Consider the following 25,027-nt stretch of genomic DNA (forward strand, 5'->3'; position numbering starts at 1 on the left):
AAGTTATAATCGGCGCGCAACCCGTGTCGAATGTCGCGCACAAGCGTCTTGACATCCTTCCTGCCTGTGCGTATATTTCTCGATCTTGTTTCTTCGCCGCCCGTTACATTTCGCTCCCTCGGCTCCTTTAACTGCTACTACGCTACACTTTATATCGCTACGCCGCGCATATAATGTATATAAATCAACGAGAGCAGCTCGCGCGTCGAGACACATAACAGCTAGAGAGCTGCTTGCTGCAACCAACCCTTCCTCTACTACGTAGATAGGTCGCGATAGCTAGTGCGGCTCGCTTTTGTTTATCGAGAGACTTTTACCACCCCCTCCTACCCGACTCCGCCTAACCCTTGCTCCGGTGGGTTGCTCCGGTGGGCGCCTGTAGTGCCATAAGCAATCCCTCGGCGCGTTTTATCACTCGCCTATTAGAAACATTATTGCGCGCCTCTTCTCTCTCTCTTTCTCTCTCTCTCTCTCTCTCTCTCTCTCTCTCGACGAAGAACTTTGGCGTGCTTACAAGGGGGGTTGGAACTTGATTCTCACTCTTTCTCTGCTACGTGCATAAAAGCCATTACACCGATGATGCGCTTAAAACGCACCCCTCTGAGCCGCCGCTGCTGCTGCTGCTCCGTGTCTTTCTCTCGTTCGGGAGCTTAGAGGCAACAATTGCGCAGCCCGCGATGATCGGCATCGATGTCTTATTAACGACGCATTAATTCATTCTATAGAGAAAACTCAAGTGCCACGATTATAATGGTTTAGGGTGAAAAACGAACCCGTGTCAAATTTATGCTTACACGGGCGCGTATAGCTTCGAGAACAAAGAAAACATAGATAAAAATAAAATAAAACTGTGCCGTCTTGATAGCGCAGTTGGATATCGTAATCCGTGGCCAGTCGTATTATACACGCATGCGGTCCATCAGTGCGAGCGCGCCACTGGCCAAACTTGCCTCACCGCGAGAAAGCTCGAAAGCTCGAAAGCTCGAAAGCACGAGAGCCTCCGCATATAATATACCTATAGATATAGGATTCAGCGGCCTGTGCACGCCAATTTTCCCGCGTATAATCATTAGCGGTCTTTACCCCCCTTTGCTTTTCCTAACTTGAACTGACCACCGCAGACTCTCTCTCTCACTCTCCGAACGTGCGCACTATCGAGACTCATCGGTTTAGTTGTATGCGCCCGCCACGTATATCGCATTCCGCAGTGGAGCTTGCAGCGGCGCAAGCAAGCTCGGCTTTTAATCCGGCTTTTAGCCTAACTAAGTGTACGTTATTTTAGGAAAATACAATTACAGCTCGTCGGATGTATATATGTATACTGCGCTGCGTGCACTTCAATACGATATACTCGTTTGCGCGAGCGCGAGTCCGATTTAACAAAAAAGAGAGAGAGAGAGAGAGATAGAGTGAGTGGGTGAATCACGGATGCGAGTTTCGTGTTAATGATGTGAAATCAGCGCGAGAAAATCGATTGTGCTCGACCGACGTCCAATTGTATCGATAATAATGGGGGAGTCTGTTATTTTAACGCAATCGATTAATTCGACGAAATTAGGCTCTCTAATCTTTTCTGCACGTATTCGTCGGCTTGTTGAGACTTTGAATAATCTTCTTTCATCTAAAAACCCGACCGATACCTATACCGTATTTATTACATGTCAATTGAAGTATTTTTCACGTATTCAAGTATATTATCAAAGTTACAGGTTGCTCACTAAATAATGATAATCATATCATATTAGCAGTATATATACTTGTATATGTAAATTTTCAGGCATACAAATGGGAACTCTTATAAAATCATGTAAATGTCATAATTATGTGTATTCAATCTATACATTGAGAAATAAATTTTTCTAAAAAATGACGTACAATTTTTTGTGGAATTTTGTTCAAGTTTTACTTCTAACAGATGCTCTAACACGGCTGCTTAGTAAATTTAAAAGTGAGACATACGTTTGTAAAAAAATTTAAGAATTAACATTCTAGAATTAGTTTTCTATCGTATCGTAATAAAAAGTGTTATGTTTGAAAAAGCTTTTTGATTCATTCAACAGATGGAGTAGTGTAAACTCGCATGGGGCAAAAAAATTTCGATTATTTTACACATACATTTTCGGTTTTATCGAAATGTTCCACCGAATGTTCGGTCAAAAAACAATTGCAACCCAGCCTAAGACGCCCGTCAATATAACAGTCTTCAGTAGCGAAAGTCGCGAAGAAAACGAAAGGAGACGTACACACATTGATTTTTTGCCTCGGCGAATAGACCACCACGTGATTTTTCAAGGTGATTTTGACATCGTGCTCTTTTCTTATTGCAGTCTATCACGCTAACGAAATCACTGCCTTATTCATTGACGGGATGGCTGCACAAAAGCTCTTTCTCTCAATTCCTTCAGACAAAAAAAGTCCAGCGAGCCCCATTTTCCCGCGCTGTTTCTCTATCTCTCGCCTCCTAAAAAAATAAAAGAAGAAGAACGAGTGGAAGGAAAAACCGTCCGACACAGGCCGCCACCGCCACCCGACGTTGGCGTGTGGCAGTAATTAACGGATTCGTATATAAGGGCGCCATACGCTGCAGCAGCAGCAGCTCACCCAGCCATCGAGTCGAGCCCCGGGTCTTTTGAATATTTAACCGGACCTTCCATCCCATCCTTCGATGGCTGGGAATTCCTTCGCCGAAATAATCGACGTGAATTTCAAGGGAGGGAGAGACAGAGAAAGAGAGTAACGACGACGAGAGTCCACCGGGAAAAGCGCGTCTAGGAATGTCTGATTGATATTTTTGTACGCGCCAAAGCGATCCTCGACTTTTCACCCGTACGCCGCGTTAATAAAGTATTATGCACGCGTCGGGAAGTATATAGAAAAAAAGGTACATTTTTTCACGTCGACGGGGCGCGAATAAATATTTCCTTCCGTCTCCTCCTGCCTGTAGGCAGTAGACTTCGTTTTTTAAATCGATAGCGCGAAATTCACGCTATATCTTATGGAATTTATATAGATATCGACTCGATCCTTAAACGACGTGGCGCACGGCAATTTTCCGGGGCTAAATCAGTGGCGCAGCGGTGCGGTGCGGTTGAAATAAGACCAGAACGAAAAAAAGCTCTCGCAGTAGACGTATATATGTATGGCCCAGGAGCTTAAGGCAGTCGAGGCACACATCACGTTGTGTGTCGTGCAATCGCGAATATATATTAATCAAATCGTCCTTGTTTCATTGCTCTACGTCACGCACGTAAAGAGGGTCGCGCGCGATGGCACGTCGGAGTGCGCTTTATTAATGCCCCGGCGCAGATAAGCGCGCCAGGCAACAAAACGTGTATATGGTATAATATGGAAAGTTAGTCCGAATCCCGACGCACTACTACGAGCCTATACCTCGACGTATAAGCTGTCCGGACGTATCTGAGTACGGGGATCGCTGCGCTCCGTTGGGGGGGGGTANGGGGGGGGGGATCGTTGCTAATTCTTTCTCTCTTTTCTTTTATTTTATTTTTTTTTCGTCGGCTTATTAATTATACCCATTGTGGGTGTGTGTATATAAAATACGCGATGCAAGCAAATTACCCATCCGACGGATTTCTCGTTCGCGAAATATATTCGCGCGCTCGTGGCTATACTTCGACGTGCGGCGTAGGTAGTAGCTCTCGGCCAGGATTCGCAAGTCCAATTGCTCTCTCTCTCTCTCTCTCTCTTTCTCTCGATAAGTCGGCATGTGGTCGGTGAGGTCGTATTATATACTGTGTGTGTGTGTGTGAAGGATCGATCGCGCGAAAAGCGATGCAGTGTGAGAGGAAAAAAGTTCGTTGACCCTCCCGCGCTTGTTGGCGCAATCGAAGCAGCAGCAGCAGAAGCAGACGGAGAATCTCGCAAACGTCGTCGTTTAACTCCCGCAGAAAGTCTCCACTGCCGCCGCCGCTTGCTTTCTCGAATTACCCTCGGCTTCTCTCTCTCACGGCTGCGGATATATTTCTCTCTCGGTGCTTCTATCTTTCGATGCCTCGAATCGCATCAGTACGGCTCGGAATATCAACGTTTTAACGAGCAGTGAATCCTAGCAGCCTATAATCCTAAACGCCGGGGAAAATTAGCGAACGCGCGCCTGCACACGATACAAAAGGATATATAGCACGCAGGAAGCTTTAGAAATAACAGAGGAAGCTTGACAAGAAGTTAACTTCGGTACAGCTTGAATGAAAAAGGGATTTGGGGTTGGGGGGTAGTTCACTTTTCTGATGCTGCTGCCGCTGTTGCTGCTGATGCTCTTCGTGAAAGATCTCTGCCAAGATTTGTGCGATGACAAACTTCCGTTTCGACCGAGGATGGAATATACAAGTATATACGATATACCGGGCACAAATCGACTCTCTTCCTTCGTCGACGTTGCCCCGACGAATTCTCCCTGGCAAACTCTAGAGAGAGAGAGAGAGGCAAGGCCAGATGCAATTTACGTACTACTTACTTATGTATCTTACAGCTCTATACATATACCGACTGCAAGCTCGAGCCGGGAGACATATACGTTGTATAGGGATAGAATAGATCTCAAGTGTGCACAGAGCAGCGTATATGCGTCCTGTAACAAAGAAAATTTTGTTTCCCTTCCCTGCGTCTCTCTCTCTCTCTCTCTCTTTCGATCTTTCGCTTTCTTTGCTTACGAGCTTAGTCGTCGTCGGCGTCTTCGTCGTTTTCGCTCGCGCGCAAATATGCATAAACATGTATACGAGTCGAGCTTTTGGTTGAAGGGAGAGCGAGCTTTCGCCTGCGCTAGCTCGAGCTATAGAAAAATATGCGAAATTTTCTCAAAGGCCCTGTTTTTCCAGCGCAAAAGCTCTCGCATTTTTAAAGAACGACCTGTGCGTAGAGAAGAAGCTACGCGTATTTGAAAGAATAAGAGAGAGTGAGAGAAAACGAAGGAACGAACGGTACGAACCGCGCCGCGCGTATATATATTCGAAAAAAGAAATACACACTTGAGTTTATCCGTCAAGTTTGGCCGAAGAAAGAGAGCTTTTTACGCTTCATAAAACGCCGTCGATTTTTTTCTCTCTTTTCGTCAACGCTTACTTTATATACCTGAAATACAACTCATGAAATCGAAACATTCTTACGTTTTATATAGCGCCTGCACGCGCGCACGAGCTTGCAGGGTAATTATATTAGAAGCCGCTGTTACTGCGTGCGCGTCGCGTCGCTCGCTCGCTCGTCGTCGCAAGCTCCAAGTCAATAGTATAAATTGTATAAATGTATTTTATTTTCTTTATCGTGTGTCTAGTGTGTATCGAAACGGCTTGTGCAAGTATAACGTCGGTGGTGGTGCTCGAAGACGACGTCGACGACAAAAAAGCACTTAGCAGTACTCGACGCAGCAGAAGTAGCAGCAGCTCTTGCAGTATATAAGAGAGTAGCTTTAGTCCTCGAACTCGTCGTGTGCTGTAGTCCAAACTTTTTTTGTTGCTGCAAGAATACGGCGCTGTACACACGCCGAGTATAGCCGTGTAGTACTAGACGCGTTGTTGTACGTACACCGGCCTCTGAAAAGTCACCCGGCGAGTTGCCAAAAAATCTTGAAGCAGCTGTCACGCGCAAGTTCGTTTTTTTCTTTCTCTCTCTATCTGCACAGCCGCTGCAATTACGCGGTTATAAGCATATAGTAGCACCACCGAATGCCCAGTTTACTTTCATTATTATTTTTATTATTATTATCGCTTATTTTTCGTTTTTAATAAAAGCTCCCGAAAGCTCCCGGGAGCTTGCGTTTAATCGTCCATATATACGGTGTATATTTTCATCGCGTGTGTGTCGCAGTCGTCGCAGTCGTTATATTACACAACTAATGAAAGGTACTACACCGCACAAGAGCGTGTTTATACGGGAAAAAATAATGTGCGACAGTTTCTGAAAATAATCTTAGTGCAAAATTTGCAATTCAATGTGCCAGCTACTTTATACTTTACGTTTCTCAAATGACGGGAAAAGAGAAAGAGAGAGAATCGTTTCTCTGTTTTCTCCGATATTATCATAAGAGTCTCCCTGACTACTTATGCCAAACGGAACGCTAAATGATGATAGAATATATACAAATTTTCGCTGCGTTTGATCTGCAGGTACATAATGCAACTTTGAAAAGGAGATAATAATATATCCTACGCTGAGTAGGTTATTTATTCCTTTGAAGAAAAAACGTTAAAGCCTTTCTCGTGCACAAGTGCGCCCGGGTTAAGGATCCGCCCGCCTTTATCCATCCATCGCGCACAATTTTTTTTGCTCTCTGTCTCTTTACGGATAACGTGCGCACATTCACTGCAATTGGACTCGAGTAAAAAAAATATTTTACTTTCTTACCGTAACTTTAATTGCACGCGCTCGTCTATGGCGTTCGCCGTAACGAAAAACGTAGCCGTAAACGACTTGCGTACACATATAAGATTTACTTTCAATGCTCCGATGACGAAAAGTTTTTGAACTTTTGTCGCTCTCTTGCGCATGATCTCTGCGCGTATATACACGGCAGCCAGCTTTTACCAATTCACGCTGTTCCCGCTGCTGCGCCGAGGCGAGTCCAAGGCGACGAAACTAAAATCCCAAACTTGTGTAATTAAAGTTTTCGCGCGCGCGCTAGCGAGCAAGCGAGGATTCCAGACACGTACGAGACAAAAAACACGTACGAACGTTTTCCGTAGGGCTTGACTCTTTCTACTTATTCTTCTGCTTCTTATTCTATTTTTTTTTCTTCCGTCCTTTCTTATACCGTACCGTAAGATTGCAGTGTACGTATACGGTATATGTATACGGCTACATGACTTACATATATACATGCGCGGCGCGTTGTGTCGAGGTGCAGTGTGTACCGGTGTCGTCGCGCGCACGTCGTTATGATATCTATATGCTAGGTATGGTGTGAAAATTCTGCGCAGCGAAAGTCTGCAGTCATGAATTTTTTTTCTATTAAACGACATCGACTTGTTTCCTCGAGCGGCATGCGGCATTAACATATTTTTCTTCGTGTGCGAATGATTAAGCGATTCTCTTATTGGAATTGTCGCACGTGCTATGTCTTCGTTAATTTTTTCTTGAAGTGGAATTTTTCAAGACGAACTTGTTAGTATTTTGCATTATGTTGTTGTTATATACTTTTCAACATTTATGAATGCAGTTTTTTATGGATTCCTGATAAAGTACGTTCCACTTATCATCAAAGGTGTCACGTTTGATTAAGAGTTTTTTGATTCCACCAATAGATGGAGTATTGTAAACTCGCAAGTGACAAAATATTTTTAATAGGATTTATAATGTACCTACTTTTTTTTCGATTTTAGGTGCTATATTGGATAATGATTTTGATATAATTGTTTTGCTGGCTGTGCCACTTGCTTCACTCTCGTAATCACCCGCAATGAGCGCGTGCGCTTCACGCAAGACAAGCTCGCCAGCTAGCTTATAGCTAGCTGCACGCGGCTGTAAAATTCTTTCAGCTCGGCTCGGTCGACACGAGCTGCTGCTGCTGCTGGCTCGATTCCTCTCTGTTCATCGTTTTACTCTCGGCTTCAAGCTGCTCCGATGCAATGTGTAACTTTACCTCAACTGAGCTCGAGCTTTATTATTACAAAAGAGAGGAAAAAAAGATAGAGTATAGAAAAAGAAAAAGGAGACAAGAAGAGCGGTTGGTTGACTCGGTCGCATAAAGCGGTTGCAAAATTTTGTAAAAAAAAAAGAAGAAATTCCCTCTAGATTGCCTGGATATGAGCATTAATATTAGCTCGAAAAGAGAGAAAAGAGAGAGAGAGAGGACGTTCATCCCTCGTGATTAACGATAGAAAGGAGAGAGAGGGAGGTAAAGAGAGAGCTATCGGGGCTCACACACACACGCACAAAAAAGTTGGAAAAGTCCAGAAATAATATCCCGCCAGTTTTTCTCTGTTGGTGGAGTTTAAGGGAATATAAGTATATAGACTCGCGTGCACTGGCAGGTAGGATATTTTTTTATTTCATTGACGAGGAGGAGGTGGAGGTAGAGGGTGGGCTCGAGATTAAGCTGTAACAGACGTTTGTACTCATGACTGTATGTTTTACTTGGGTCATATATTTTTTGCTCTTATATAGCCGCGGGCACGGCCTACTCTCTCCAGGCCAGGATAATATAACAAGTTTAACGATACTCGAGGAGTTTTGCCCATTTAGATCACGAATTTAGACTTCTTACGTAGTTACCAGTGCTCAGTATTTAATATATTATACGAGCGACAAAAAAATGGCAGGTGCGTGTAACACATTTGCAATAACGAAAGTACACTTGGTTCACTCAGTCGAGCTATTACGAAAGTCAAAAACTCGTTACAGCTGCTGCTGCTGCTACGGGTATTTAATGCGAAGGTTTAAAACGAGTCAGCACCTACCACTGCTACTAGTGCTGCACAGTAGCAAATGTCAAAAAATTTTTCTAGCCAACCGCTTAGTTGCTGCGCAGAATAATAAATCGTACGAATGCAGCATGCTAGACACGCGGGCGGCGGCAGCAGGAGGGTCAGTCTCGAATCGATTTTTTCTCTCTCTCTCTCTCTTTTCCGCACACGTCGCTTATGTATGGGGAAAGAGAGAGAGAGAGAGAGAGAGAGAGGGTACGTTGGCGCGTTGGTGCAGTAAAAAGGTTTTTCAACTCTCTCTTTAGCTCGTATGGTATATAGTGTACGTTGCTGCACATCGGTAAAATGCGCGCACGCCAGCGGTTTTGCACGTGGATTACGCAATGCTCGTCGCACACTCGCACACATACGTACGTTCACACAAGTTATAACATATTGTATATACAGAGAAACAGAGAGATAGAGGAAGGGAGGGAGGGAGAGAAGGAAAAAGACGGCTAGAGAAATGCATAGTCACGTGCGCGCAAAACGTGCTATATACTATATATATAAAATATACGAGTCAGAGGGAGAGAGAGAGAGAGAGAGAGAGAGAGAGAGTAAAAGGACGTTGATTCGCGCGTCGAAGAGTGCTGAGCAAACACGCGCGAGCCGTAGCAGCAGCAGCAGTGGTGGTAAAAGATCGACGCGATCGGAAAACGGAATAATCGAACGCGGATTATCGGCGGTATAAAATCGATATATCGTGTGTCGCACACGATACGCTGCAACGAGAGAGAGGCACAGAGAAGAGAGATAGATCTCGCTCGATGCGCTAGCTCCTCTATACAAATAGAGAGAAAAGAAAGTCTGTCCGTGGGACTAGCTGCTGCACGCGCCCGTGCAAACAAACGAAGGTAGTTTGTCCGGGTTAAATTGCGAGCATCGCGCGGCTGGCAAAGCGAAGAGCTTCGAACGATCTATATAGTACGGAGTAGCCGCGCGACGTGGAGAGTATATATAATAGATAGTGGTAGGTGCAACGCCGCCGAGCGTGGTATCAACGGATGGCGAGTAGCGAGCGACGAGTCTCTCTCTCTCTCTCTAGAGGGCTTGGAAAAACTTTCCTTGCGGTATAGCATCGCTCCGGCTGAATAATGGCCTTTGAACTCGCTGCTGCTGTTATACTGTGCTGTGAACTGCCCGAGTGTACATAAATTCTGTCTGCGCACTCGTCCCCGTCGTCGTCGTGACTCGCGCCCCGACAAAACAGAGCTAGCTGCAGCGCACACCAGCATAGATATAGAGAATGAGAGAGAGAGATAGATAATGCAATAGCCCCGCGCGCGCATCGGCGAGCGCCGATACCTTCTCAACTCTGCGCTCTTATTCCCTCCCTCTCGCTCCCTTTTTCTTTTCTCTGTATTTTGCCATCGTGCTTGGCTTTCGTAATCGGAAGCCGATAATGCGCGTAATGCGCGCCAAAGGCGTATATAGAGTGAGCGAATATTATAGCAGAGAAGCTCGATCTATCGGCAAAAGCGTTGACGCCCGTGCTTGACTGGCTGCACTATTGCTTCTGTTATATATTCCGCGATCTGTGCGCGCATCGGCACAAACGTTGTGTAGCAGACGCACGTTGTGTATAGCAGCAGTTATTGTTCCGTTTATACCGTTGTGTTGTTGCTGCTGCACATATATACAAGCCTTTTTTTTTATATAATACGATTGATCCCACGCGCGACCATTACTTTCTCTCTGCGGCTGCGAGAATCTCGTGTAACTGCTCTTTTTAACGTCGAGCGAGCTCCGCCGCACGTCTCGCGACGAGTGTATATGATGATGACGACGACGACGCGACGGGAGGCACTTCGGGCGAGAGACCGAGAGACAATTGTACTCGCGCGCGCCTGCGAACTATAGGTATATAATACCTCCTCCTACATAACGCGTATAAACACGACCGCGAAATACGGATTGTCATGCAGTCGTTTTCGCGAGTCCGACCGTTAACTCTCGAGTTGCTGTTCTTTTTTTTTTTGCATTCATGCAGGCGGCGAGCGAGGGACTTTTGTATAGTATAAAATTTGTGAAGCTCATGATACAGCGTCGTAAAAGTTGCGCGTATACAAAAACGAGAAAAAAAAATTAAAGGAGTTAGTCCCGGAAATGTTAACGAAGGCATACACTCGCGTTTTATGTAACGAACGATAACTGGGGCGCCGTGGTAATTTCTAAAATTCAGGTCGTCGGCTGGAAACAATGATCGATACATATATGGAGTGGATGTATACAGACTAGTGCTGTATATACAGCGACGCGAAGACAGCCGATTTGGATGATAGCCAAAAGCAATTGTAATTGACCCGTATTTTTGGGGTCGAAGGAACAACCGCGGCGCGCAGTTTATTTTTCAGCTCCGTCCTCGAGTAGATATTTTATTCCGCGAACTCGGGCAACGGATATAATATTTTTCACATGTTGGTGTTTATTTCTATACGACGTAGCACATTACCCTGAGCAGTGATAATAATAATGATAATAATGGTAAAGATAATAATAATCATGATATTATGGTAGTGTTCATTAGAACGATATCTCCAGAGCACGATGTATAATGCAAAGAGGATGGACCCTTATGTAGTATATAGCGCGGGGATAAGCCGGATTGGATTGCTCATCCGCAACGTGTGTGTGTGTGTGTGTATACGTAGAGTAGCTTTATTAGAACTAATGATTCTGTCTGGCACATACATCGCTGACGTTTCTCCGGTACGATGCATTAATTATCAGCAGGTATACTCGCACGAACACGAGTGTGAATACGTGTGTTTGTGCTCTCTGCATCTTGAGTAGCCCAATAACAACCTGGAATTATACCTATGTACAATAATATCGATCGAGAACGAAGAGCGAACAAAAAAAAAAAAAAAAAAAAAAANAAAAAAAAAAAAAAAAAAAAAAAAAAAAAAACAGCCAACCGAGAATCGCGTCATTAGCAATTCGCTGCGAGCGACGTGACACGATCATGCCGCGATCCTTTCATCGAGACAATTATACGGCGCACAGTCAGGCAGGCACGCAGAGAGCCTAGAGTGCAAGTTCAAGGCACTTGAATTTCATTTCGAATTCGCCAATCGAACTTTTCACGCGAGCGCGCGAACAACGACGACCGCGCGCGCAGCTGGGGATAATAAAATTCAAATTAAACCCGTTGCTGCTGCAGCTCTCGAATTAATCGACGTAACAGCGCGCGGCTCGTGATCGAATTAATTTTTACCATGAAAGATTCGATAGCTGCGGAGTTGGCAGCGCGTTTGATAAATCGAATTATATGCTACATCCGTCACGACGTGATTTTATTTTTCCATTATACAAAATTGCAGCGATGCAGCTTTTATGCAATATATATAGAGCCGCGCTGTTGAACCACTGCCTTGTTGTCGGTTTAACGATGCATTAACGTGTGTGTGTGTGTGTGTTTATGTGTTTGCATGCGCCGGCAAAATCTGCTGCTTCGCCCAAAGATGGCTGTCAAACGCAGCGAACGAGCGAGAGATAGCGAGAGAGAGAATACAAAGCGTCCAAGCGAGCTTATACAGCCACAGGGAGCAGCTGCGCTGCAGTGTGTGTGCAATTCTAACAGCAGCAGCAGCAGCATAGGCTTTTGTGGCCTTACTGAGCCGGAAGATAGAGGAAAGAGAGTGAGCGAGAGTAAAAATAACTTCCAAGGGAAAGGTCGAAGCTCTTCTCATTCTCTTGCTTCTTCGCTTCGCGCGTCTCTGCTTTTTTGCATGCGCCCGCGCTGCTATCTTCGGTACTACGTTTATTCTATATACGTGACTTTGAATCCGTGTGCGCAAGCATATGTAAGTGTGGTGGCGCACGAACACACTTGTCAGAGTAAATCCAGTCTCGAGCTCTCTGGGCAGATATACGTTATATTGTGTTAGACTGTTTTGCGAGCGACTCCGACTTTTGCCGCGCGCGTGGCAGAGTCTCGTTTTAGTACTTTATTGGCAGCGAGGAAGGAATTCGAAGTTGACGCGCACTCGTGTTGCGCCAGCAAGCCACATAGTGCACTTCGCGAAATTCCAATAGGTACGGCAGCATACGTACGAAAACTTCAACGTCGGGCGTTCTAAACCCTGAGTAGAAATGCTCAACATTAATATTGACCCGATGACCAAAAAATAATCATTGAGCATTTTTGAAAATGCATTATTAAGTAATGGACTTGATTTTGGATATGTTTTTGCTACAATTATGTTACAAATATTAACCGCATTTTAAATAAACGAAAAATAACAATTAAATTTATCAAATGTAGGCCCTTTTTATACCGCTTTAATTTTCATCGCTAGATGGCGAGTACCATCATTTGTAAAATTGCAAGTGGCAAAGTACCATATCCATAAAATATAACCACTGGCTCTTGTCTCTATTTCTATCATCATTTCCGAGTTTTTCTTTCTACAATATTCAGAAACTAATCTCTTAACTGTAAAACTAGATACAGATAGCGATAGTGATCGAGCACAGGCTATAGATGCTAATAGCAATAAACTAAATATTGAAAGTATAAAGTGTACTGTAACTACACAAAATAAATTTAGGGACTTGTTTGAATAGCTATTGGCATGCATCATATAACAAAAAAAAGTAAACTTGGATCATTACATTGTGATAAATTGTTTAAAAAAACGTTACACATTTTTTTCTTGGTATATGTTCAGTTTTCGAAACTTTCGTTGGCCAAAATCTAAGCATAAACATCGAGCATAATCAACCAGGGTCTTTTTCCTCCAATTTATAAATTCTACAGTTTTCCCCTCTTTTTCTCTAATTCATAAAATGGAGCCAATTTTACGGATTAATTAAAACGATGATTATATAAGCTCTCTGTATTCAAAAATTAAGGTATATCATAATACAGTTGATTGCGCCGCGCCCGCGCGCTATTTTGTCATTTACTAAAAGAACGTGTTGGCTTTTCTTCCACCTCGGAGTCTTTCCTTTCCTTTCCTTTTCCCTTTCTTTTTTTCTCTGTCGCTTCTACTACTAGTACAACTACTAGCGCTGCAAAACAAACGAGCAGCAATACCTTTCACGAATGTTCTCAAAAGCATAAATTGCATCTCGCGCGCGCACTCGGCACGTCGAGTGTGCCGCGGCAACAGCGACGCGAAGCCTGATATAGAAATATGTACGATGCGTACGGGCGCGCGACGACGCTCTTATGTATATACACATTATATATAGATATGTATGCAACAGCGTATGGTATATATACGCGTTATACCTATATATATATATATACGCTAGAGCCTGACTCGACTCCGCCACGCTCGACGCGCGTGCATATATGCGGGGGACGACGATCGATAAAACGAGTACAGAGTCCTTTTCGGCCCAAGCTACGTGTATAGGCTAGGAGAGCCTCGCCTCGCTGCCATACGACTCGGAGAAACAAATACTAAAGAGCGCACGAGAGAGCGCAGATATATACCTTATTTAAGCTTATCACGTGAATGTAATTTTCGCTAAAGCCGGGGATAAGCTCGGTTCGCCGCTCCTCTCTCTCTCTCTCTTTCGACTTCTGCTGCCTATGCTTCTTCTTCTTCTTCTTCTTCTTCTCATTTTGGCAATTATGCGGAGCTATTACGGGGCTTGCGCGCGCTAACTCGCATGCGTATTGTCGCTTCGCTGGCAGCAGCAGCAACGGTAGATAAAAAATACAAAAAAAAGTAATTATAGGAAAAAGGGCGTGCGAGAGAGAGAGTCACACAGAGAGAAAGTATATCCGAGAGCCGCGCGTGAAAAACTTTTTATCGCGTAGCTTACATACGGTTCTCTTTCGGGGAAAAAATCGTAAGTCAAGCTTCGCTTCCTACGTTGTTTTGTGCTTTTTTGCATGGCTGTGGAAAATGATATTATTCTCGTACATGCATAAAGCATACGTGTGTGCGCGTGAGTCTAGGCCGGGCAGGTGTGTAAGCCGAGATAACGAGCAATTTTCAGCACGCGAGCAACAGGCGCTTTTCTCTCTCTAAACTAGCTAATGAGTCGCCTACTGCGCGACGTAAAGCACAAAGAGAGAGAGGGAGAGAGAGAGAAGAGCTTTTTGCGCGAGCTTATTTCTCTCGAATGACGCACGGCCTGCTGCTGCTGCGAGAAAAGCTCGCAGCGGCGTTGTTGGTATTATTCGAATTGCAGTTTACGCGTGTGTACGCAAGCTCCGTGCATAATTAATCGAGAGATGCCACCACGGGCTTAAAGCTCTATAGCTGAAGCTCTAGCTAGCTAGCTAGTGGCGAAATTTGATATTTTTAATCGTCGACGCTTCTCTTTCTCTCTCTCGTGTATACACAAAAGCTCGAGTGCGCGAAAAGAAAGAGAAAAAAAGTAAACGAGGCTGTGCTTTCTTGCACGCAAGGGGGTTCCGCGCGCCACTCGATGCCTTATACATATAGAAAAAGACACGTGTAAACAAATGCCCGCACTGAGCTCGCCTTTATGTGCTGTAGCAGCTGCTCCGTCGAATAGCAGTAGTAGTAGTAGTAGTAGTAGTAGTATAAGAGTGTCGCCGTTCGGTGCGTCGTCCCTCTGCCCCTTTATACTTAACGGGGATCATCTCGGGGATGCTCCTTTGATATCCTTAATCTGGCCCAGGATCAAGAGTCTCGCCGCCGCCTTCCCTTCTTCTTCTTCTTCTTCCTTATACCCGAATGATCGTAGTACTAGGTAGCAAAATCTTTCGAGACTACAGCTAGGTTGTGGCCCTGCGCGTGGTGGTGGTGGTGCTGCTGCACGAGTCGGCAATTTTCACTGAACGCTTTGCTTACTTTTCTCTCTTTCGTGCGAGGCTCTATACCCTCTCTCTCTCTGCTTTTAACTCCGCACGTTTCTTCTTTTGAAAGCTCGGCGGCGTCGACGCCAACGACGACGAACGCAAGTTTTTGATGAGGCACATAGAGCACAAGCACAAGCTGCCTGCCTGCAGCACATTGAAAGAGTGAGAAAAAGTTGTCGGAATACTCGCCCAGCAGCAGCAGCAGCAGCAGATCGATCCCGATCGAGTTAAGAAATGTGCAAAACTCTCGGCGAAGAAACTATAACTTTTTCTCTCCCTCTGTGTACAAGTTTTTTTCCAATCTCGTAAGTTGCATAATGTATCATACTTTGCGTCGTAACGAGTGGAACGCTCGAAGGGTTATACACGTTAGCTGCTGGGGGGAAAATCCGATGAAAGCCCGAGTATGTATAGGAGATACGCACATTTTCATCGATCCGCATCGAGGCGCATACACAGACGAGGTATATATGTAACACGCAGAAATAGGCAGCAGCTAACGCCTCTCTCGCTCGCGTGTCAAGTCGCGAATGCGCGCGTACAATACCGGCGCTGCAGATTATCCGCACAGGAGCGCATCAATATGTACGTACATCGGCGCATTGGATGAAACAAGCTTCGAAAACCTAGAGGAGAGAGAGAGAGGATAAAGGCACGTCGTCGCGCGACTATATAGCTGGCTGTTGGCTTCTGCTGCTGTTACGTTATAGTAGTCTAGTATAGGTACCGTAGTCGTGTGCTCGAAAATTCACGCTTGATAAAGGGGGAGCAGCAGCGGCGCACTGACATTCGCAATACAGTCTCTCTGCTGCGTGTGTAGCAGCAGCAGCAGCAGCAGCAAGAGGCTGTTGCGTGTATATATATGCGTGCGAGCGAGCAACCAGAAAAGCTCAGGGCTCTCTCTCTTTTGTAGGACTGCGTTGCGTACGCGTATAGGGCGAGACCAAAAGAGAAAATGAGAGAGAGGATGAAGCTTTTCGGGTGAGTCATCGACTACTGCTGCTCTCCCCTCCACGCCTCACCCTCTAGATTTCCGCTGCGAGCTTAGTCTACTGCGCGCCGTCCCTCTCTCCCTTGTTTTCTTCCAGTGCTGTGTGTGCATGTATGTATGTACGTGGCATATGAGCAGCCAGCAGCAGCAGCAGCAGCATCCCATTCGATATTTATTTCGGCACTTTTCATGCTCTATTTATTTTTCATGCTTTTTCGATGCTGGCCCATCGATAGTATATATTGCCTGCAGTACGTTAAGCTTCGATTGTCGTGAGATTGAAATATCATACACACATCGAACGCGGTATAACGTGTATGAATATATAGGTACGCGCCGGCGATAAAATAATGCTTTCCATGTATGCCGTGTGGGTCCATGACTGCTCACTCTCTATTGTGTGTATCTCTACATGTATATGTATATCGCTTTGAAATTCATGAAAATGTTCATTTGCAGACGACGACGACGACGAGGACGATTGTGAGGCCGTGAGAGAGAGAGAGATAACGAAACGATCGACGAGAGATAAAACGAAGCCGGCGCGATACGAACGCGGTAAGTAAATATTTATCTCCATATAGTATATAAAGCTGCTGCTGGATGCAATACATACATATATAGGCACAGACAGACAATGATGCTGCAGCTAGCAGCAGCAGCAGCAGCGAGTTTTACACGGCGAACGAGCGGCACAGCTCTTTATTATTAACCAGAGGAGATTATAATAAACCCAGCGGCTGTGCGGAGGAAATACTTTTCACTTATCTAAGCAAAAGTAAAAGCCGAGATATTCGTCTTCTTCTTCGTCGTCGTCTTTTACTTTGCCGCTTCTTCTTTTCGAGGTAGAGAGAGAGAGAGAGAGAGAGAGAGAGAGAGAGCGAACGGCAAGACTTATATTATCCAATCCACCGGTGAGATATAATTCGTGCCCCGAAGTTTTGAATTTCAATTAAATCTCATCTCGCGAGCGGTTGCCGCGAGCTTACTACGGCGCGTTAGTAATATATAAACGCGAGTATAAAACTTTATCAACTTGCGTGCACGTAAAGAGGAGCCCAAAAATAATAAAATACATAGCGGCAGCGGCAGCAGGTAGCCGCAAAATCTTTGCGCGCGGCTATTGTTTTTCCTCGCCGTTTACAAGCGATATAATATTCAACGTAGCGCGAGTAAGTGAGACGTGTTTTCTGTTTTTTTGTACTTTTTTTTTTGCTTTATTTTTTTGTTATTTTATCATCCCGTTATACCATCCGGTGCGCGCGCGTCGAAGCTCGCGCGTTCGTTCCATTTTAACGCAACGAGCTTTATTTGTGTATCGGGGCTTTTAACAACTAACTTTTTTTTTCTCCACCATCGCGAACTAATTGAGTATATGCTTTTTGCGCGGCGCAGGCTCGAATGTGTACACATAAACGCGTTAACGTGCAGAATAGATGTGTATATAGCACGGAAAAACTTTATTATTCCAGAGTGACGAGATCGTCGTCGCTCGCGCGAGTTCGAGCTTTTACGAGCCTTTGGCCAGGCTAGTAAACATAAATGTATATCTGCCCCGCTGCTCTACTCTCCGCTCGCTCAAATACACACTATAATAATACGTGCGAGGGTGTGCGTGGGTGTACGTATGTACGTATATGGGAGTGTGCAATTTGATGGTTTTTCTCTCTGTTAGCTCCGCGCCGCGCGCATTAGTTTCGCCACACTCTCTGCTGCCGTTGCGGGGCTGAAATTATATGATATTTTCTCGCGCAGCAGCAACAGTAGCATCGACGAGCTTTGGTTTGTAGTATTATTATTCGTGTATATATCGCAGCTGTGGCCGCGCGCACAAAATTGGACGTTCGATCGTCTAACGCGTAGATTCTCCTCTCCTCGGGTCGAGCCATTAACGATTATTGCCGCACGTTTTACGCCCGCGTGCGAATATATATTGACAAATTTGACGGCCCCAAGAACTGTTGTTTCGTGCGCACACATAACGCCGCGTCGTGGATATTTCGAGGCAAGATCCTTATATAGCCGATGCTGTCACTGCTACTGCTGCTGCTGCTGCTGCTGCTGCTGCTGCTATCGCCTAAGGGGATGGCGGCATCCTATATATATGGGCTTGATATGCGGGATTAGGGAGATCTTTCAGTCTCGTCGATCGGTAGTACAGCAGCGGCGACGACGTCGCAACTTCCTTGAGAGAGCTCATGCCGCTTCTCGCAAACCAAGCAACCCTCGCTTGCTCAACGACTACGACGACATACGATCGAGACGTATTTCGTGTATAATATATTATATATGTAGTGGCGACGTCGGTGGCGCTGGTGGTGCAGGCGAGGCTTCTTTCCTTTCGTTTCCTTATATTCTTTTTTTTCGCCTGTGTGCGAGAAGACACCAACGTGTATAAACCATATTTTTTTCGTAGTAGTATATATATCGTATCCGACGGGAGTAGGCATGAAATCGAGCAAGTTTTAGACGGCAGCAGACGCGCGAGAAAGTAATCGATCTCTATATGCATCCTGCTACTACGCCCACACTAAGCTAGACTAGCGCGTTTAGCCCCGATGTATTTTATCGTTCGTATACCCATCGTGTTGTACACATATAGAAAAAAAGAAGAGGAAGTTTTGTATACAAAGTTTTTCACAAAGGCAATATGGAAAATTCGACGTGGCAGCGGCATCAGAACCAGGTATATATGTATAGCGTCGACGTCGAGACGGGATTTTCTCTCCTCCTTTTTTTTTACTATTATTGCAACTACTATCTTTCTTTTATTTCGCAAGCCTCGGCGCATCTCGCGTAGTAGTCTCGTTCGTTCGTACGTACGTAACGATACTTTTTCTCGCGTACTCGCTATCGATCACTCGCGCGCGCGTATAGTACTCCGTAGTAAGGGTTACGTCCTCTCCTCCCTCCTGCGTACACCTATCGAGAGGCATAGAGATTCCGATGTGTGCGCTGGTATAGGTGTGATAGCTGCTGCTGCTGCTGCTGCCGTAGCAAGAGAGTACGATTTTTCAGGGCTGACTTGACTTCGCTGCGTGAATATTTGATGCGTATCGAGTCTCTTTCTCTCTCTCTCGCGTAGCAGCAGCAGCAGCAGCAGCCGTGACTATCTCTCTCATACCCTCCACGTGTATACTTATATATACCCTCTAACACCACCCCCGCAGCTTTTTCGTGCGCCTCAACGCGCCCGTTGCGCTTCTCACTCTCGCCGCCGCCGCCGCGACGCGTGCACATGATGGTACACGCCACTCTTCCAGCTTCGCCCGGGTGTGCATCGCTAATGCAACGCGACTCGCATATAGCGCAACGTAGGTACTGACAATTTCTCTTTTCCTTTCTCCAGCTTCTTCTCTTACTCGTTCGCTCGTTGGCGATAGAGAATTTTTCCTTTCCTCGCCGGTTGACGTATTACCGCGCTACGCGAAAGCGACGCACGAGGTGTTACAGTACCTATCGTATGTACACGCACGTGCGCCAGACCTAGAAAGCGTTAAGATGCGCGCGTGAAAAGTGTATATAATATCATACGCAGTATGGCATTTTTTTTCTCGAGGTCTCTCTTTTTTGCGAAAAAAAAAATATATTAAAACGAGTCGCGTGCTGCTTGAATTTCCAGTATCGCGATGTGGCCCTGTATTGCCGCACGCGCATATCGCGAAACGACGACGACGACTCGAGTATTTTTAACGCGATCGTGCCGTGAAACGTTGAAACGAGCCGCGCGCGATCGTGTACTTTTACTCCCATTTTTTTTGCGCTGCTCTTTCTCTGTATTCGCGAAGCGAGGCATGACTCGAATGTCACTGTACTGTGTATATATATAGGGGGGGTGCTGCGGTGATTCGAATAGGTATACGCGTACTTCATAACCGCGACTACTGTTGAAAACGAGGTGAGAGAAATTTTTTATGTTCGGCATTAACTTTGTCGCGTGTGTCATTTGGCGCTTTGTGACATTAAAAAAAGAGGCGAAAAAAAATATTATTGGCTACCTGTCCTGCCACTATGTGTGTATAGGTAATTCGATATCCCATTACAGGAGCTGTAAATGAGTCAGACAGCGTTCTGCTGTATGCGTCGTTGATGAAAAAGTCGATGAGTCGAAAAAATGCGCATTTATTTATGTTTTTTATCCCTCTCACTCCCTTTTTTTTTATGACGTATAAGGGGATTAATCAAGAGGGATTTTCTCGAACGCGCAGCAGCATCCGTCGCACGCGCCCTGTAAATACCAGAACACGTAATGAAGCGGCTTTGAGCTGCCGAGAGAGAGAGAGAGAGAGACGCGCACATACGCGCGTGCATATTTGTATATCGGCAAAAACATATTTACCACTACGCGACGCGAGATTCGAAGCTTCATTATTGTACTGTGCTCTGCTGCTCATACATGCTCGTCCGCGGGTAGATGCGTACGCAGCAAGATCGATCCCTTTTGTGAAAATCTGTGTATTTGCGAGCGCATACGCGTGTAATAACGGGTATACGTACTGCGCGCACATTTTGATCATTTACCCCCTGCTTCTCCGTCATTTTTTGTGTTGCGTTCGATTCTCGATTTCTCGCGAGTTCTGTATAAAATACAAATATCTCGTGCTCGTAATAATTTTTTTTTCCTCCTCTCTTTTTCGATTTTGCGCTCTTTGAAACTCGAGTATAGCAGCAGTAGTCGCGATCGTAATAAACAGTCGCGGGAGGTATAAAAATACCCTCTGCGATCCCCAATTACAATGTAAAATACAGTCGTGCGTGGCGCTAGAGGTTACGGGGATTGGGGAGTTTCTATACATGCACATATACACGCGTCAGAGAGCCAAAAATAATCATCGCTCGCTCGCAAGCTGCATTTCTATACGTGCGACGCGAGTCGAGCTATACAACTCGCGGCGGGGCAGTGATTTACGTGTGTATCGCGCATAATACCCACTACATAGACGGCCCCTAGCTGCATTGGAGCTTGCAGCAGCAGCCATAGGCCACAGTTGCATTAACAGTAGCAATTGCAACAGCAGTGGCAACAGCCACGACTCGGCCCGGACGGATGTGTACATTAAAGCGATTCTATTTCGCATTGCGTACAGTTCGAGCTCGTACACTATATACCGTGGTGGTAGTGACGATGGTGACCATGTACGGGAGATCGCCTCGTCGAATGTGTATATAAACATATGTATATAGAAGCGCAGCGGGCAAACTCTCGAGTTTCAGCGGTGGCCGTCGCGCTCGCCAGTAATGGGATTGTCGAATGACCGGCGTACACACATATAAATAGAGGCAGAGAGGGACATTGGTAATAGGCACGAGATTGCGATCGGGCCCGTATACAGATGCGTTTCGTTGCTGCTGCTTCGACGTACACACGCACACACACACTCACAGGCAACTATATCGATCTCCGTCGAGTTTGCCCGCAAATTGACACTTATCGGCGCAGCAGCGCGAATGATTGCTTATACATACCCGTGGTGGTGTAAGTGCCGTTGCTGCCGTGGATGGCTAAAATATATATTGCGTTTTTTTTTTTGCTCGTGCACCCCCTTATAAGCGCGGGATATTTATAAGTTAGATTCTCTCTCGCGTAAGTAAGAGAGTAGAAAGCGGCGAAAAAAAAGAAGGGCGAAAGATTCGAGCGCGAGCGAGCGAGGAGAGATATATGTACTGCCTGCGCGCCTCGCGATCGTAATAATGTAGCACCCGCACAACATCGTGGCACACCACTCGAGAGAGTAAAAGAGAGAGAGAGAGAGGAGAGAAAAGTATCGCAAACGCGTTTCGACATGATTCGATAAGTAATCCAAGTGTGACTGATGCCACTCTCTCTCTCGTGACTCATGCACTCGAGCAGTGGCAGCAGCTCTCCCTCGTCGTGCTTTTTTTCTTGCGCGAGCTCTGTTTTTATGTATCCATCAGTGCAATGTATATAGCATCCGAACCATGTATATACATTTATATATGAAGAGATAGGGAGTCAGAGAATAAGATCGATAGCCTTTCGCGGCTGTGTAGCTGTTACTCGCCTTCCTTTTTTTTCTGATTGGTCAGTCACTACTACGCTCGGTTGAATTTATACTATTGCTATACACGTGTTGTGTATATCGAGAACCGTGAAATTGATATCGCGAGTCCGGTATACCAACAGTTGAATAGTTCACCCGGCGATATACAGCTATATTAAATACCGTAACATCTCTATCGTGCGCGCGCCTCGATCCTCGCGCGCAGCTATACATAATTCGCGAGGCCGACCGCGAATGAGTGACAGTTCGCGCGCGCGCGAGCTGCAAAGCTTCCTGCGCTCCAACGAGAGAGATTGCAACGGGATAAGGATTATGTAGCAGTTGTTTATTTTTTCGACTCTCTCTCTCGCCGAACCATGATAAAAATTGAGTTGTCAAGGTGCGACTGATATATTTATGGCCACCTCGTGAATTTTTCAACGCTATACCGTTACATCGCATACGTGCAGTATGCGAAAGAGTATAAGCTGCTCTGGCAAAAATTGAATCTACGCAAGGGTACCGCGACTATGTATTTTCTTTTTGCCATTGTTTCGTATTCAGAATTTCGCTCATTTTGGCCGGAATCCAATATATATTTTCTACGCGCGATGCATATAAGTATATAACAAAAGGAGGAGGAGATAGCCGAAGCTTCGAGTCGCGGCGCGCACGTGACCCGCGCGCGCGGAGTCGCACATCCGTTGCCTTATATACATTCTCCGTAAAGACACGCGGAGCACGCTGGATGCTATCCAAAGAAATTCATCGGGTATGTGTGCGTGCGTGACCTCTGGACTCTCGCGAAAGGGCGATGTGTGTTTTCTTGCGGCTGCTGCTGTTGTAGCGTTATATATCTATGCGCTTGTAATTGGCCCGGAAGATATCCAGGCATCGATAAGACATTGGCGGCGGGCCAACGAGACTCCGAGCGAGTCGACGCGTGCGCGAGATCGTCGAGTCGCGGCCACTGATTGATCCGAAACTTCTATGTCCCACGCGCAAAATGAAGTCGTGTGTGGTCGTGCGTGTGTGTAGGTATATGTAAAAAGTTTCGCGTTGGCACGCCACGCGACGTTGTATACAACAATGTAGTTACGGCGCATTGAATTATTCTCGCCGGTACACGAGAAAGAAAAAAAGTGGAAAAATAAAAAAAAAAGAATCTAAACATATACAAGGTATTCATATGCAGCCACGCATCGGTCGTTCTCTCCCCCCCTCCTCGCTCTCCTTTCTCTCTTACACGCGCGCACCGCACGCGTTGAATGCAAATTTTTTACCATGAAAAAAAAACTCGCTTATGGTACCGCGGCACAACGTCTCGAGTCCTTTTGAATTTTCATGCCACGTAGATTATAATTAAAAGTTTTTCACGCATATACGCGCGCGCCACGCTCTCGTCGCCTTCCTTCCTTCCTTCCTCGCGAGCTCTCAATCTTTCTTTTTTTTTTTATACTTTTTCTTTTTTACTTTTCCTTCTTTTTTGTTTTTTTTCTTTCTTCGCTGCATTATAGTCGAGTGGCTAGTCTTGAAGAGTTTGCATATGTATGCGCGAAACGAGCCGTTATTATAAACGTATACGTATATATTAGACTGGCATTAAGAAACTGAAATTTTTTCTATCGGCCCGCCCCGGACGGAAAAGTGATTGTTACCCTAAAAAAATGAGCTGTGCAAAATTTCAGCGCATAAAAATAATTTTAACCCGTGCCTCCACGAGCATTCATGTTTTTAATTTTAATTCATTTCTTGTTCAAATCCCGATTTATTGAATTGTTTACAGATTCAAAATATTCCTTTGATGTAAAAATCAAAAACACCATATCCGACGTATTTTTTTACGAGGAATCGAATGGTGACCTTGAATTTGACCTTGAACATAACCTAAAAGGTACAGAGAACCAAAAATTGATATTTTATGCGGTGACCCCCATTTTCACTTCAGATTTGAAAAGAGTGAAAAATTTTACCATTGAATAAGACTTTGTTTTTTTTTCAAGGGCATTTCAAGGGTGACACAAATACAATATATGCAATCGAAATTATTTTTTCGATTTCTTTTTTTAAATTCAAGCTAAAATTTTATTATTATATTTTATTATAAATTTTAGTATAAAATGTTATTATTATAAAAAGGATTTTGTTGAAAAAAGTTAAAAACAATATTTGCAGAAAAACAGGACTTTTCACTTTATTTTAATAATTATAAACAAAAAAAATTTTATTCTTCCTGACAAAGCGTAGATTTATTTGCATTTGGAAATTTTTTATTATATTCTCTAATTAATTGCAGCAAGTAAAGTTTTTGTTCGTCATCTTTGGTAAGAATATTATTGTAGTTTGTTACTAAGTGAATCATATTCTTTCTGCTGTATCATTTACCATTCTCAAATTTTCAACAATTGCAAATCCTTGTTGATAATCTGGATTGTCCTTCCATAGACCTGGATCAATTTCTAGAAAATCCTTTTTTATCTCAAATCTTGAAAAAAAGTTGAGCGAATTTTCGTTTATGAAATCATAAATTTCATTTTCTGAAAAACTTATGGCGTCTACCATATTTGTAACTATACGCTTGCATGTAGGTAAAATTTCTTCGCAATCTACTTTTTTCTTTAAGTTTATTATCATTTTTCTTTTAAACTCTAATGAAATGGTATCATCGAAAAATGATAAAGAGGCAGTCTCTGGAATTAAATACCACAGATGGTTAATAATTTTTTTTATGGCAACCTGTGACACTTTTTCATCAATTTCTTTGTAATTTATCATATCTTTTAAAAATTTCAAATCAAGATTTGGAGCCAAGTATGGTACAGAGCAA

General features: G+C 44.6%; 1 protein-coding gene across 2 annotated transcripts in view; it reads left to right on the forward strand.

The window, feature by feature from the left end:
• LOC106657176 (protein tincar) overlaps nt 1–25,027 on the forward strand; it is a 114,606-nt gene that overhangs the window by 41,408 nt on the left and 48,171 nt on the right. For both annotated transcript variants that reach the window (XM_023462950.1, XM_023462951.1), the window contains exon 3: nt 16,658–16,756. The gene's annotated coding sequence lies outside the window, so the exon portion shown is untranslated. The remainder of the gene's footprint in view (nt 1–16,657; nt 16,757–25,027) is intronic.

This window comes from Trichogramma pretiosum, unplaced genomic scaffold, assembly GCF_000599845.2.
Source record: "Trichogramma pretiosum strain Unisexual culture from Peru unplaced genomic scaffold, Tpre_2.0 scaffold14, whole genome shotgun sequence".
NCBI classification, from domain to species: domain Eukaryota; kingdom Metazoa; phylum Arthropoda; class Insecta; order Hymenoptera; family Trichogrammatidae; genus Trichogramma; species Trichogramma pretiosum.